The 14761-nt window shown below is 49.5% G+C and overlaps 1 long non-coding RNA gene across 2 annotated transcripts; it reads right to left on the bottom strand.

The window, feature by feature from the left end:
* Positions 1-796: 796 nt before the first annotated feature.
* Positions 797-9112, bottom strand: LOC129044904 (uncharacterized). 2 transcript variants are annotated; one of them, XR_008504847.1, is made up of 6 exons: positions 8895-8978; positions 8170-8323; positions 7091-7122; positions 6416-6537; positions 4681-4898; positions 797-1843 (listed from the first exon to the last, which is right to left on the bottom strand). It is a non-coding gene; the product is annotated as an uncharacterized LOC129044904 (long non-coding RNA). The 2 variants fall into 2 exon arrangements; XR_010126962.1 differs by lacking the exon at positions 4681-4898 and having other exon boundaries at positions 1029-1843; positions 8895-9112.
* Between the last annotated feature and the right edge of the window lie 5649 nt (positions 9113-14761).

Raw genomic sequence — 14761 nt, 5'->3', positions numbered from 1 at the left:
AGCAGCAACAACACAAAGACCTCCTGCCTTTATTTGATAATGAGGAAGAGGAGGGAGATGGAAAGGTCTAGGCTTGGAAATCCTGTGTAATAATCTTGAGTCTCACCCTAACTGGCTGTGTGGCCTTGGGGCAAGCCTTTTCTCCTCTTGGGGACTGCCCACACACTTCCTGGGCCCTGTGGCTGGGGAGGGTAAAGCTGGCATTTGACCCTAGGTCTTCCTGATGACTTAGATAATGCTTTCTTGCTCTACCTCACTCAACATGGTCTTCAAACAGTGAATAATCCCAAATCAGCAGTTCTAAAACTGTGATCCACTCAAAAAGTGAGAGTGTCCTCAGAGACAGGTGTTTTGTACATAAAAGAAGAGATTGGGAGTACTACAGTAAAAATAAGTTTGAGGATTACTAAGGTAAACAGAGTCATACAGGTCTTTTGCTGTAGGACTTCTGGACCCTCTAATGTGCTATTGTGTTATTTTCAAGATGGCAGCCAAGAAGTATTCAGTGTTTTTCAAACTTCCTTTCATGTAATGCTTCTAGGAATCACTAACACTTATAGAGCACTTATTAAGAGCCAGGTACTGTCCTAAGATCTTTCCATTTTAAGGCAATTAATCTTTATAACAACTTATGAAGCAGGTATTATTATTACCATTTGCAGAGAGGGAAACTGCGGCACAGAAGGACTTAAGCCCTTGCCCAAGGTCACATAACTATCGTGCTGCAGAGCAAGGATTTAAACCCAGGCAGATGGGCTTGAGTCTGTGCTTTTAACGGTATCACTGAACCACCTCTCCCAACTTGAAGGCTTGGAATTTATTAAGTCACAGTTTGGGAAATGCTATTGTGCATGCATGTCTACTTAGCCTTGGAAATTTTTAACAATAAATTTTAAAACTTTTTCTTTGATTTTGGCTGATGTTTAGATACCCTGAGCAAATAGTGGCAGGCCCAGATGATGGCTGGGAGGTGGGGGTGTAGGGGGGCCAGTGTGGTTTGTTTTATTTATTTGTTTGTTTATTTATTTATACTTCAGATTGGCTTTTCTGTATGTGAGGCAAAGAAGCTACATTTCTTTTTATTGATATGCAGTAATTTACATATTTCTAGGGTACATGTGATATTTTGATGCATGCATACAATATGCAGTGATCAGATCAGTGTAACTGGGATGCATTTCTAATGCCCTGGTTGGGGACAGGAGAAAGGAGGGAAGAGGGCATAACTGTAGGAAGGAGGGAAGAAGAGAGGAGGTAAAAGAGAAGACCAGAGGGACAGAGAAGGAAGAATGAGGGCAAGAGAGGAAGAAGGAAAGGCCCAGAGGCTGAAGAGAGGTGAGAGACTGGGCTAGGGAGAAGGAAAGTAGAGAAAGAGAGAAAAGACAAGAGAACAGGAAAAGGGCCGAGGAAAGAGGGAAGTGAAGACCGCCCCAGCCTCAGCTTCAGTACTCTGGGGACTTCTCTCCTGTCCCCTGTTCTCTGCTCTCCCAGCCAAGAGCAGCTGCAAGGAGAGGAGGTGAGGTGTCCCCTGTCAGGGCAGTGGCTCTGCAGGCTCCTGCGGGGACAGGTTTGAGAACTGGTCCTGCCTGCGAGCCCAGGACTGTGTCTTGAGAGTCCTTCCCATCGCCTACATCCCATTCTGGCCCCGCCTCCTCTCCAGGCACTTTTCTGTGCTCTTTCCCCAGAACAAATCAGCACCTGTCACCAGCCACCAGGAGCCTCCGCTCTCTTGTTCTCCCCCTGGAACTTCAAAAAGGCTTAACACGGTTTCTCTGCAGCGGTTCCTCCCCTCTTAGGTGGCTCAGTCTGCTCCAGGACTCAGCTGTGCCTCTCATCTTCCAGTCTTTAAAAAAAAAAAAATGAAACATGGATCTTGCTTCTCTTTGCACATCAGCACCAAATTGGAGCATTGTTGGTGACAGTCCATGCTCTGGGCCCAGCCCTGGGGCTTCCTTGAGGGCATCAGGGTGATGTCATCGCACTGGCATGAGCTTAGTGGACTCCAGCCCCATTCCGGTCAGCACCCCCATCCCAGCCTCAGAACCCTCATAGCCCAAGCCCTCACTCCTAGCACCTCTAGCAGGAAATTTGGAGCCAGTGTTGCCATGGCAACCATGATACCAGCAATTGTTCTTCATTATGCTTGGGGATAGAATTATATGACCTGGAATCAAAAAAAATGCAAGGCATCTAACACAGTGGAGGGAGCCATGAAGCCAGGGAGCCTCCATCTGCTCTTAGCAAAGTTACTCTCAGGCAGATTGAACAAGTTACCTGTCCTTACTGGGACTCAGTCACTGCACCTGTCAAATGGTACAGCTGTGTGCATATGAGGAGGGTTGAATAAGATTATCCCCAAGCTCTCTGAATCTGCGGATGCCTCCAGGAACCCACTAGCAAGGTCAATGTATGAAGGGCCCCTCAACACACACCCACAGTGCTTTATAAGAGGGTAAAGAAACAGTCAGAAGGTCAAAAAGGTATCATTAAAAGTTCTGATGTTGGTCTAACTTAGGCCAGTTAGTCCAAAGGAAGGCAGACTCCCTTAATGAGCTGGTCTCTCTCAGAAAAAAAAGTACCCTTCTTGGGGGTGACTGCCAGGATTCCTTGGTCCTCTTCCACTCCACCCACTCCCCAAAGCAGCCCTGCCTTTGACCCGATCATTCCCCTTCCAGAAATCTCCTGAATGCTCAGGCCTGAAACAGAAAAAGCTTGAACACAAAGAAACACATAGCAGTCTTGCTTATAACACTGAAACTTTGGCGTCCATCCAAATGTCCAGGTATAGGGGAATGGCTAAGGAAATTAGGGCATGTATTCCCAACCAGAATACTACGACAGCCAGTAAAAATTATACTTGCCAAAAGTTGTATTCTCCAAGGACAATGCTTCTGCTCTAATGTTAAGTAGGAATAACAAGAAGCCACATGGTGCCTGCTGTGGTTTTTATTAAGGGCATAGGGGAAAAAATGCTGGGTTTGGGGTAAATTCTGTTTTCTTCTTTGAACTCTACTTCCCTACATTTCTACAGCTAGCATGTATTATTATATTCTAGAAAAATTAGTAAGCCGTTTCTAAAGGGTAGGCCTTGACAGGAAGGCAACAGGGCTTGGCTGTTCTTGGTTCAGATCGGGACTCTGACATTCTACAGCCATGGGCTTGAGGATTTCCGACCTCTCCAAGCTGTGGTTTCCTCACATGGAGATGACAATGACACCTATGCCAGAAGGCTGCTGTGAGGATGGAATGAAACAAGGCCCCTGGAGCCCCGAGTGCATGGTAGAGACCTGGCACATAGTAGGTGCACAGAAAAAGCAGCTATTGGCTGGGTTCTCAGTGGCTGTCATCTCAGACTGGAGCTGGCTGGGCTCTGGCAGCCTTTCTGAATCTTGGCCTCTGCCTCCCAGCCTGCAGAGTGTTGACTCTCTCAGCCCTGTCTCCAGTCCCATCTGGAAAGCCTACCCACTCCCCTACCAGCCCAAGCCCATCCCCAGATACCAGCCTTCCTGGATCATGCTCAAGGAATTGCCCACGAGGTTGTTCCAGAATGCCAAGTGGAACTGGGGCTCCCCTAGCTCCCGCACAGGCTGAACCACCTCCCAGCCCCTTCCAGCATCCTTAGGGTCTGCCCCACCACATTCAAGCCAAGGGTTCTCTGATCCCAATTGCTCAAAAAGAAATTCTCTAGCTCCAGGGGCTGTGCCCTTTTCGAAGCCTGTGCTACATTTCCTGGACCCTCTGGGGAAGACACAGCTGTGACCTTAGGAGAGAGGCAGCCAGGGCTGAGTCAGCCTCTGCAGCGGAGCCTGGGGGACAGGAGCGTCTTTCGATGAATCAGCCCCACCATGCCTGGTGACAGACGTGCTTTACCTCTGATCATTCCACCATTTTGGCACCTAACAAGCAGGGAGAGGCGAAGCAGAGCAGGCAAGAGAACAATGAATATTCTGTGGGAGCCGGAGGCAACTGAGGACCTCTGCGGAGTGACAGGCAGACAGAAGCAGGCAGGACAGGGGGGTAAGTAAGTTTCACAGCTGGGACTTAAGACATCAGCATGGCAGGAGGGACCCTAGGAGGACCCACTTCCTTCTCTGCCTTTTCTCTCTCACTTCTTTTTTTTTTTTATCTTCTGTTTTCTCCCCCTCCCTTGCTTTCTTCTCTTTTTCCTTCATTTTGTTTGTTTCCTTCCTCCATGCTTTCTTCTTTCCTTTCTCTACTCATTAATTCATTTCTATTTTCGAGTGCTTCTTTCATCTATGTATTCAACTTATATTACTGCTGCTAAGTCCTGTGCTGGGGACATTAGACAAAAATGACACAACCCTGGTCCACACACACTGACCATTACAGACCTCACCACTCTAACAGTATGGAGGCTCAGAGAACCCAGAATAGACCAACGGTCTGAGGGTGTCTGGGAAGGCTTCCTGGAGGAGGTGCCTGCCATGTAGAAGGAAGAGACCTTTGCCCAGCAGGCAAGGCAGAGTGAGTGTTCAGGCAGAGAACAGTCTGTGCAAAGCATGGCAGAGGAACTGGACAGGAGTGGACAGAGGTGAAAGTGTGGCCAGATGGCAAGGGGCTGATATGCCGCTTGTTGACTTAACTCTGGACCAAGCACTTTGATAAGCATCTCCCTTTTACAGATAGGGAAACTGAGGCTTGGAGAGTAATGTGACTCACCTAACATCACCTAGCCAGTAAGTTGCATAGCTGGGACTTGAATCCAGACCAAGGTGGCTCTGATAGCCATGATCTTGCCCCTTGACCACGATAAACCTCAGCTCAGGGGTTTGAAGACGTGTAGACCACTGCCGACAGACAGGTGACCAGTGAAGCAGACTTCTGCAGTCTTCGGACACATGAGGCACTTCTCTGCTACCCACAGAGGCAAGGGGTACCTGTCGCATGGATAGGAGGCTAAGTAGCACGCTATGCCACTGGGGAAATCTGTGGCATTGTGCTGGGCCTGTCTGGGAAATGAGCCTGAATGATTTGAAGGACAGCACTCTCTCCCGATATCCCTGTATATTGTTCTGACTGGGCACCTCTAGGAGCCAGCTGCTGGAGGTGGTGTGCGAACCACACAGCAGCCACTTGCTCCCAGCCCTGCCCTGGGTCTCTGAGAATCACAGAGTTGCAGACAGTGTGCCCCAGGAATGAGCCTAGAGGCATTACCACCACAGGCCTGAGGGTGGCAGTGCTGAGTGACTTCACCCGCAGCCATCACCTCCTCATCTCTAAAGCACAAAGATTACCCCCAGCTCCTCGTGGCTGGTGTCTCCTCTTTGCTCGACAAAAGGTGGGGGCACCCTGGGGGAGAGGGCTTTGGAGGCAGAGCCTTGAGTCCAGGTCCCAGCTGTGTGACCTCACCTCTGGGAACCTCAGTTTCCTTGTGTGTAGGACCCTGATGATAACATCTCCCTCAATACCTAATGAAAGCAAATATTTATGACACCTACTTGAAATAACACAAATTAAGCACCAACTTATCAAGTTGCACTTATTCATTTATTCAACAAGCAGGTATCAAGTATCTATATGTGCCAGGCACTCACATGGGGGTAGCGGTGGGACACCCCAGATACCAGAAGGAACAAGGTTCCTGATTTAATGGAGCACCCATGCTGGAAGGGGAATGGGGTGACAAATAATAAAACTGGGTGCTGTAAAGGCAAGTGACTGGGAAGCTACTTGAGGCAGGGTGATGAGGGAGGGCTTCTCTGAAGGGGTGATGGCAAGAAGCCAGTCAGGCAAAGACCACGGGAAGACATTCTGCAGAGGGAACAGCACATACAAAGGCCCTGAGGCAGGAACAGGCTTGGCATACATGAGCCTGGTGAGGTTGAAAGATGGCAGGAGGGTGTGGGGAGAGTGGCAGGGGCTAAGGTTGGAATGGTGAGCCCGGCCAGCTCAGGACGGGTTCCCAGAGGGCCCAAGGAAGGAGTGTGACACATAGCAGGAGGTTAATGTTAGTAGCTGTGAGTATGATCTCCTGGTCCCACGCCCTCATTTTCTAGCTGGGGAAACTGAGGCTGGCCCATCAGACTTATCTTTTTCCTACAGGTGGGCTCCTTTCTGGCCTGTGCAATTGCCAGTTCCTCTGCTAATGGCCCAGATGCCGAGGGCCCCTGTGCCGTCACAGCTCAGGTCTTCAGTTCTGAATAAGTGGAGCCCCAGCCTCCACTAGGCCTGGCACAGCCACCCTTCCCAGCCACCTCCAGCCCTGCCAGTTTCACCTGCTTCAAAACTGTAAGATGGCTGGGTATGGTGGCTCACACCTGTCATCTCAACACTTTAGGAGGCTGAGGCAGGAGGATCACTTGAGGCCAGGAGTTTGAGACCAGCCTGGGCAACACAGCAGAAGACTGTCTCTACAACAAAATACAAAAATTAGCCAAGTGTGGTTGGTGCTCACCTGTAGTCCCAGCTACTTGGGAGGCTGAGGTGGGAGGATCATTTGAGCCTGGGTGTTCAAGGCTGCAATTAGCTATGTTGGCACCGCCGCACTCCAGCCTGGGCAACATATTGAGACTCCATCTTAAACAACAACAACAAACTATAAGATGATGGCTATGAGGGGAATGACCACCTCTCTCAACACCTGCACCACCTGTAAGCTGTGCTCATGCGTGACCCCTCAGGCCCTCTCCAAGAATAGCTGGGACAACTAGGCCCTTTCTGTCAAATGCCTACAATGCTGTTGTTCAGGGCTGTCCCCCCAGAACCACCCCATCCCCACATTCAGCAGTCTCTCCCCTCTCCGTCTCTCGCTGTCTGTTCTTGCCCTCTTTCTCTTCTCACTCCTCATCTCCATTCTCAATCTCTCCTCCATCTCTTCTATTTTACCTTCTTCCCTTGTCTCCACCCTGCTCCTCTTCCCCCTCTCTTTCTCTAGATTGACTAATTAGTTTGTTGGATGATTGACTTAATAATTGATTTTCCTCCTTCTCGGTTCCCAACAGATTTCTAGGTCATTTACAGAACGCCTAAAACTCAAGGTCAACTATTGTATTGGTCCGTTTTCATGCTGCAGATAAAGACTACCCAAGACTGTGTAATTTATAAAGAAAAAGAGGTTTAACGCACTCACAGTTCCACGTGGCTTGAGAGGCCTCACAGTCACTGCGGAAGGCAAAAGGCACGTCTTACATGGTGGCAGGCAGGAGAGAAATGAGAGACAAGCAAAACGGGCTTCCCCTTATAAGACCATCAGATCTCTTGAGACTTATTCACTACCACAAGAACGGTATAGGGGAAACTGCCCCCATAATTCAATTATCTCCCACCAGGCCCCTCCCACAACATGTGAGAATTATGGGAGCTACAATTCAAGATGAGATTTGAGTGGGAACACAGCCATAGCGACCATATCAACGATGATCCAGTCCAGGTTTTTGGGTGGCCAGGGTCAGCCTGGGAGCTGACGTTCACAACCCCAGAGGAGGAGAGGGCTACCAGGAAACCAGCACTGGAAAGTCCAAGAGAGTTTCTTTCCACAGTGCTGTAGACAAACATTGAGATGGGGGGCAGTGAGCTCAAGGTGTGTCCCCCAGCAAGTGTCTGCAGGGCGGCACCCCACCCCCATGCTGCCCCCTTACAAGCAGAACCACCAGCTTCCAGGAGCGTCCAGGGGCAACCAAGCAAAGTCAGAATCATCTTGGGAGCTTATTGAAAATACAGATCCCCAGGCCTACCAAGAATTACTAAACTGCATTTTCCAGGGCTGGAGCCCCAGCAATTAGAATTTTAATAGACAGTGGGAACTGGGGAAGCCAAAGCTGGGTGAGGGCTGGAGAGAAGGGAGTTGGCTCCCTCCTTTGTCATTCACCAGATCACTATTGGGCATCCCCTATGTGCCAAGCAGTATGCTCAGAACTGGGTATACAAGAATGAAGAAAAGAGGCACTGTGCTCACCCCTGTGGAGCTCACTCTGCCAGGATCCTGGCCGGAACCGTAACGCTCCCAGGCTCCATGTAATCCTGCTCTGTCCATTTCCCCTCCCTGTCACCTGCCCTCTTTCCCCGCCCCCCAGCCCCTTGGCCCCTAATGCCAGCTGCACCAGCCTCACCTGCTTCCTTGAGTGTCCTGTACCCTTCCTACTACCAGGCATTTTCCACACAGCTCTGTGCTTGAAACCCACCCCAACCCCACACCTGCCCCACCTTTACCTCGTTAAACTCACTCATCCTCCAGAAGCATTAGGAGTGGAATGGAGAAAGGCTAGATTCTGAAGCCAGAGGGCCTGCGTTCAAACCCTCACCCCGCTGCTTATTAGCTGTATTGGAAAATGTACTCAATCTTTTGGTGCCTCAGTTTCCCCATCTGTAAAATAACAAGAGTTCTTATCTCATAGGGGTAAGGATGAAATGAGTAAATATGTATGAGTGAAGCACTAGGAACAGCGCGTGGCCCTGAGGATAACAGAATATTGAAGAACTTATACAACACAGGTTACAGCCAGCTTACCAAGTTAACAACCAGTGCTGCAGCTGCAGCCCAGCCCACCCAGCACCATTAGCACTCTGTAAGTGTTATCATCGTGATGCCCAAAACCCACTGGCCAGTCCCTGTTCCACATTCTCTCAGCAGCCCTTGCTTCTTTGGGGGTAGAGCTTAAAACTGTGTGTAATTGTTTCCATTCGTGTAACTACTGGAGTCACATCTGTCTTCCCTTCTTCCCCATAAGGGCAGAAACCACATATACTCTGTCCTCACCACTGCCACCCCCCTTCCCAGCACAATGCCTGACACTTCATGGGAGGCCAAAAACTATTGTTGAAAGAGCAAATAAATGAAGGAATCAAGTGTAACCCTCTTAGAGCCAGGCCATTTTGCCTCCTCCTTGAAGTCAACCTCAGCATGAGTCATATTCACAGAAACATTCATCTCATACCCAGAGATCATCAAAAGACCAGCTGAAGGCTTTTCTGCAGTCCTTGAGAGAATGCCAAAAGGTGGGGTTGCATTCATCGCTCAGGAAAACATCTCAAAATCCTTCCACTCTCGCTCTTGCCTGCTCCAGCCTCTCGGGAAAAGAGCCAGTCTGCTACTCCAAGAGAACACGCAGACTGAAGTGCTGTCCACGCGGTGTTCAGATGGGGCTCTGGAGGCCACGCCACGTGATCGCTCAGTGAGGAAAGGATTCCCTGGCCAGCCATGGGGAATATGAACTCCTGAAGATGAACAAGAGCTCTCAGCCCCCTCCCCCAGGCCCACCCAGCTGTCCTGAGGTCCCCTTGGAAGAGACCAAAAGAGGAGGAGCAACAGGGGGCCAGAGACCCCCAGGCCCCCCACCACCATATACCACATAAACCAGCTGATGAGGAAAGAAGGTCCTAATACGGGCACTTCCCCTTTCATTCTTGATAAACTCAGAGTCCAAACAGCCCTCACAGAATGACTGCACTGCCAGGGAACTGAAAAAGAAGAGTTTGCTCTCTCCCTTCAATAAGTTTCTTCCCTTCTCTGAGCCTCAGTTTTCTCCATCTGTAAAAGGGCTGCTAAACTTCCTTCCAGCTGGAAACCAAGATGGCGGTCTCGGCAAACCTGGCACAGCAAGAAAACTTGGCCTAGGGCATAGGCTGGAGGAGTTAGAGAGACAGCCAAGTCTTCCTTTGAGTCGGTCAGAAAGACAAGAAGCCTTTTTTTTTTTTTTTTTGAGACGGAGTCTTGCTCTGTTGCCCAGGCTGGAGTGTGGTGGCGCGATCTCGGCTCACTGCAACCTCTGCCTCCTGGGTTCAAGTGATTCTCCTGCCTCAGCCTCCTGAGTAGCTGGGATTACAGGTGCGCACTGCCACACCTGGCTAATTTTTGTATTTTTAGTAGAGACGGGGTTTCACTACGTTGGCCAGGCTGGTCTCAAACTCCTGACCTCTGGTGATCCACCCGCCTCAGCCTTCCAAAGTGCTGGGATTACAGGTGTGAGCCACCACGCCCAGCCAAGAAGGCTCTTACATGACCGAAAAGCTTAGGACAGATTTTATCAAAATGTTTGTATTATAGGAATGCCTCTAGATCTAGGTCTTAACCAGAAGTGATATGCTCTCCCATGGCCCTCAGGGTGTTTACCTTATCTCTCGAAGACACACCTGTAGGCTGTGTTGTATTAATTATATGTCTGATCTCCTTGAGAAAGCTGTAAAGATCCCTGTGGTCAGGAAATACACTCATTTTTGTGTCCCTGGTAATGGGAGGTACCGTTTCCTATGTGCTAATGAACACTCATTAAATGTCTGCTGACTTGAGTTTAAAAAAAAAAAAAAACCACTTGCTGTGTGATGTTGAGCAAGTTTCTTAACCTCTCTGAGCTTCAGTTTTCTCATCTGTAAAACAAGAATTTAAAATGTACCTGCCTCTGAGGTCATTTGAAGGATTAGTAAAGTCACACAGATAAGGGGCTTAGTTCTACATCCATCATAGATAAAGCTCTCAATAAATGTTAGTGATTAATAGTATTGACTGTGATTGTAATGAATGTGGTGATGATGAAAATGATGGTTATGATGATGTGGTAATGTTGAAAATGGAGGTAATGATGGTGGCTGTGCAGATGGCAGTGGTAATCATGGCAGCGAAGTTGGTAGTAATGTTGGTGATGATGGTGGTGACAATGATGGTGATGGGGTTGGTGATGGTGGTGATGGTGGTAATGATTGTGGTGGTGGTGGTGATGGTAGTGGTGATGTTGATGATGGTGGTGGTGATGGTGGTGGTGGTGGTGGAGGTAGTGATGGTGGTAATGATTGTGGTGATGTTGGTGATGGTGGGGATTGTGATAGTGGTAATGACTGTGGTGATGGTGGTTGTGGAGGTGATGGTGGTGATGGTGGTGTAGTGGCGGTGGTGGAGGTAGTGATGGTGGTAATGGTGGTAATGATTGTGCTGATGGTGGTTGTGGAGGTGATGGTGGTGATGGTGGTAATGATTGTGGTGATGGTGGTGGTGGTTACAGTCATGATGGTAGTGATGGTGGTAATGGTGGTAATGACTGTGGTGATGGTGGTGGTGGAGGTGATGGTGGTGATGGTGGTGTAGTGGCGGTGGTGGAGGTAGTGATGGTGGTGATGGTGGTAATGATTGTGGTGATGGTGGTGATGGTGGTGTAGTGGCGGTGGTGGAGGTAGTGATGGTGGCAATGGTGGTAATGATTGTGGTGATGGTGGTGATGGTGGTGTAGTGGCGGTGGTGGAGGTAGTGATGGTGGTAATGGTGGTAATGATTGTGGTGATGGTGGTGGTGGTTACAGTCATGATGGTAGTGATGGTGGTAATGGTGGTAATGACTGTGGTGATGGTGGTGGTGGAGGTGATGGTGGTGATGGTGGTGATGATAGTGGTGGTAATGACTGTGGTGATGGTGGTGGTGGAGGTGATGGTGGTGATGGTGGTGTAGTGGCGGTGGTGGAGGTAGTGATGGTGGTGATGGTGGTAATGATTGTGCTGATGGTGGTGGTGGAGGTGATGGTGGTGATGGTGGTGTAGTGGCGGTGGTGGAGGTAGTGATGGTGGTGATGGTGGTAATGATTGTGCTGATGGTGGTGGTGGAGGTGATGGTGGTGATGGTGGTGTAGTGGCGGTGGTGGAGGTAGTGATGGTGGCAATGGTGGTAATGATTGTGGTGATGGTGGTGATGGTGGTGTAGTGGCGGTGGTGGAGGTAGTGATGGTGGTAATGGTGGTAATGACTGTGGTGATGGTGGTTGTGGAGGTGATGGTGGTGATGGTGGTGTAGTGGCGGTGGTGGAGGTAGTGATGGTGGTAATGGTGGTAATGACTGTGGTGATGGTGGTTGTGGAGGTGATGGTGGTGATGGTGGTGTAGTGGCGGTGGTGGAGGTAGTGATGGTGGTGATGATAGTGGTGGTAATGACTGTGGTGATGGTGGTGGTGGAGGTGATGGTGGTGATGGTGGTGTAGTGGCGGTGGTGGAGGTAGTGATGGTGGTAATGGTGGTAATGATTGTGCTGATGGTGGTTGTGGAGGTGATGGTGGTGATGGTGGTAATGATTGTGGTGATGGTGGTGGTGGTTACAGTCATGATGGTGGTGATGGTGGTGATGATAGTGGTAGTGGTGATGGTGGCTATGGCCATGTGATGGTGGTAATGGTGTCAGTGATGAAGACAGTGATGTGATGTTGATAGCCTTGACTAGGTCAGCTCAGGTTAACCCAGAATCAGGTCCGGCACTGGCTCCTTGGGTCCAGCCAATAGTTGGCCACGCAGGCACTTGGAACCCTGACAAGGCCTTCTGGCCTCAGTACTGCTGTTAAGGCGGAAGCAGAAAGCAGACACCCACACTCAATAAGAGGTTGGGATGTTTCATATGGCAGGTTCTGCCAACAAAAGGTGAATGTAATAATTTTGAAATGAATATTTGTGCACTTGAGCTGAGGAACAGCCATTTAATACAGTGCTCGGCAGGGGAGGAGAGGCACGTGGGCAATAATAAATATGTATCCATTACACCCAGGAGGGCGGCGGATGCTCGTGTGGATCAGAGGCTGGATGCTGTTTCTTTGGGAAGGGATTGCCTGCAGAAATAAACCACAAACCTTTATTGGGAACCTACTGTGTGCAGGTCTGCTTCTGTGAAGGGCACAGCTAAGCATGAAACCCAGCTGTAACCTCTGAAAAGCTAAACGCAGGGAAGGGAAGACAAAATATATAGAATAAAAACTCTGGCACCTGTCCATTCATTCAATAAATGCACACTAAATACCTAGTCTGTATCAGCCCTGTGGTAGGCACTGGGAATACTGAAATAAAAGACAGGCTCCGTCCTCAGGGAGCTCCCAGCCTGGAGGGGAAGATAAATGAGTAAATAAATATGCACCTAACAGTGGGCTGCAAGCCACCTGGGTCCATCACCCATCCAGGGCTCACAGTCTGCCAGGCATCGTCTCACTCATCTCATTACGTTAGTCTCACCATAAGCCTGTAAAGTTGGTGCCATTACGATCCCCACTTTACAGAGCAGCAAACTGAGACCCAGAGAGGTTAAGTAATTTGCTGCAGATCACTGAGCTCCTAAGTGGAAGAGTCAGGATTTGAACCGGGCCTTGGGAGACTCTTAGGCACCCTGCTGGTCCATGAGAGGGAGGACTCAACTCTGCCCAGAGAATCAGGGGGAGGGTTCACAGAGGAGACCCCTGAGCTGGTCACAAAGGACAAGAAGGGGTGTGCTGGAGGCTGGGATGTGGAGGGTGGGCAAGGCTTGGGCAGAACAAGACTTTCTAAGAGGGGCGGCAGCAGAAGCAATGGTGTAGAGGCGAGAAAGCCTTTGGCACTCCCACGGGACGGTGAGAAGACCAAAGTGGCTGCAGCTGAAAGGTGAAAGAGGTGTTGAAGCTGCTAAATTAGAAGTGGGAGCCAGGTGCAGACAACTGGACTGAGAAAGCTCAGCTCTGAGCTCCTGCTAGACGGGCAGTGCATAAACCAAGTAGACTCTCTGCCCTCCAGCTTCCTGGCCCTGAAGAAAGCCAAATCCTTCCTGGGCCCCAGATTAGAACTCCACTTTCAGATAGGACTGGTGTGGTGAAAAGAACATGAGCTTTAGACATAGGCAGGCCTGGGTTAAAATTCCACCCCCGACCCATACTACCTGTGCAATTGGGACAATGTATCTAACCTCTCTGAGCCTCAGTGTTCTCATCTGTAAAACGGGCTCAATAATACATACCTTACTTTTGTGAGAATTAAACAGTGTAATGCTAGTAAGAGAGAAAAGGCTCGCCTAAGGTCTGGCATCCAGTAGATGTTCATTAAAAATAGGTCCCTTTTTCCTTTCTCCTATCTTCCCTTCTGGTTTTCCCAGTTCCTATACGGCATGCAAATCATAATGCACATTACTCCTGGAACAAGCCTGAGAATCCTCTGTGGGTGCTGTCTTGGAATTCAGAAAATACAATTCCCATATAGGGAGGATGCAAGTTTAATACACATAGTAAAGGAAGGTGCTCTTTGCATTCCCCAATGTTATGCTTACTCTTAGATTAGAAATAAGTCTAAAACACTAATCTATAGACAGATGAGGCCAGGTGCTTCTGTAAAGTGCAGGATGCAGGGAGCCCCCCTTCCTGTGGCTGGGGGACTGGGGGTGGAAGGACACAGCACCCCTATCTGCCTCTTCCCTTCTACCCAACTACCACTAGGATGCTTGAATGGAAATGCAAATTTAACCATATTCAATTCCTTTCTTCACCCCCAAACCTGGGTTCATCCAGCCCCACGTTCACCACTTCAGTCAATGGCTCATCTTCCCGTCCAGAAGTCTAGAGGTCATTGTCAACACCTCCTCACACCCCTGTCCTCCATCTCCCACTAAGCCTTGCTTATGTTACTGCCTGATGATCTCAGGTCACTTTCATGACCCTAACTCAAGCCCTTGCCTTGTGTCACCTGGACAACCCCCACAGCCTCCCGATTGGTGTTCTCATTTCTGCTCCACCCCTTCTCCACATGCTGTTAATGTCACTTCCTTGCCTTGTGGTTCCCACTGCTCTCAGAATAAAGGCACCACTGTCTTAAAGACAACCTTCCGTAACGGGCCAGAAAAGTCCTGAGGAGTCGGCCCCACCTTCCTGCATATTCTCATGTCACACCCCTCTCCACTCAGTCACACTGCCTTCCTCTCCCTCTGCACACTCATCCTGCTCCTTCCCACCCCAGGGCCTTTGCACATGCTGTTCCTTCTAAGTGGAAAGCTCTTCTTGGCCCTATTTGTCTATATAACATCTCAGTGGAAGGACACTTTCTCTAGGAAG

This window comes from Pongo pygmaeus, chromosome 1 (genome assembly GCF_028885625.2).
Source record: "Pongo pygmaeus isolate AG05252 chromosome 1, NHGRI_mPonPyg2-v2.0_pri, whole genome shotgun sequence".
In the NCBI taxonomy this organism is placed as follows: Eukaryota; Metazoa; Chordata; class Mammalia; order Primates; family Hominidae; genus Pongo; species Pongo pygmaeus.
This window is presented reverse-complemented; position numbering and strand designations above follow the sequence as displayed.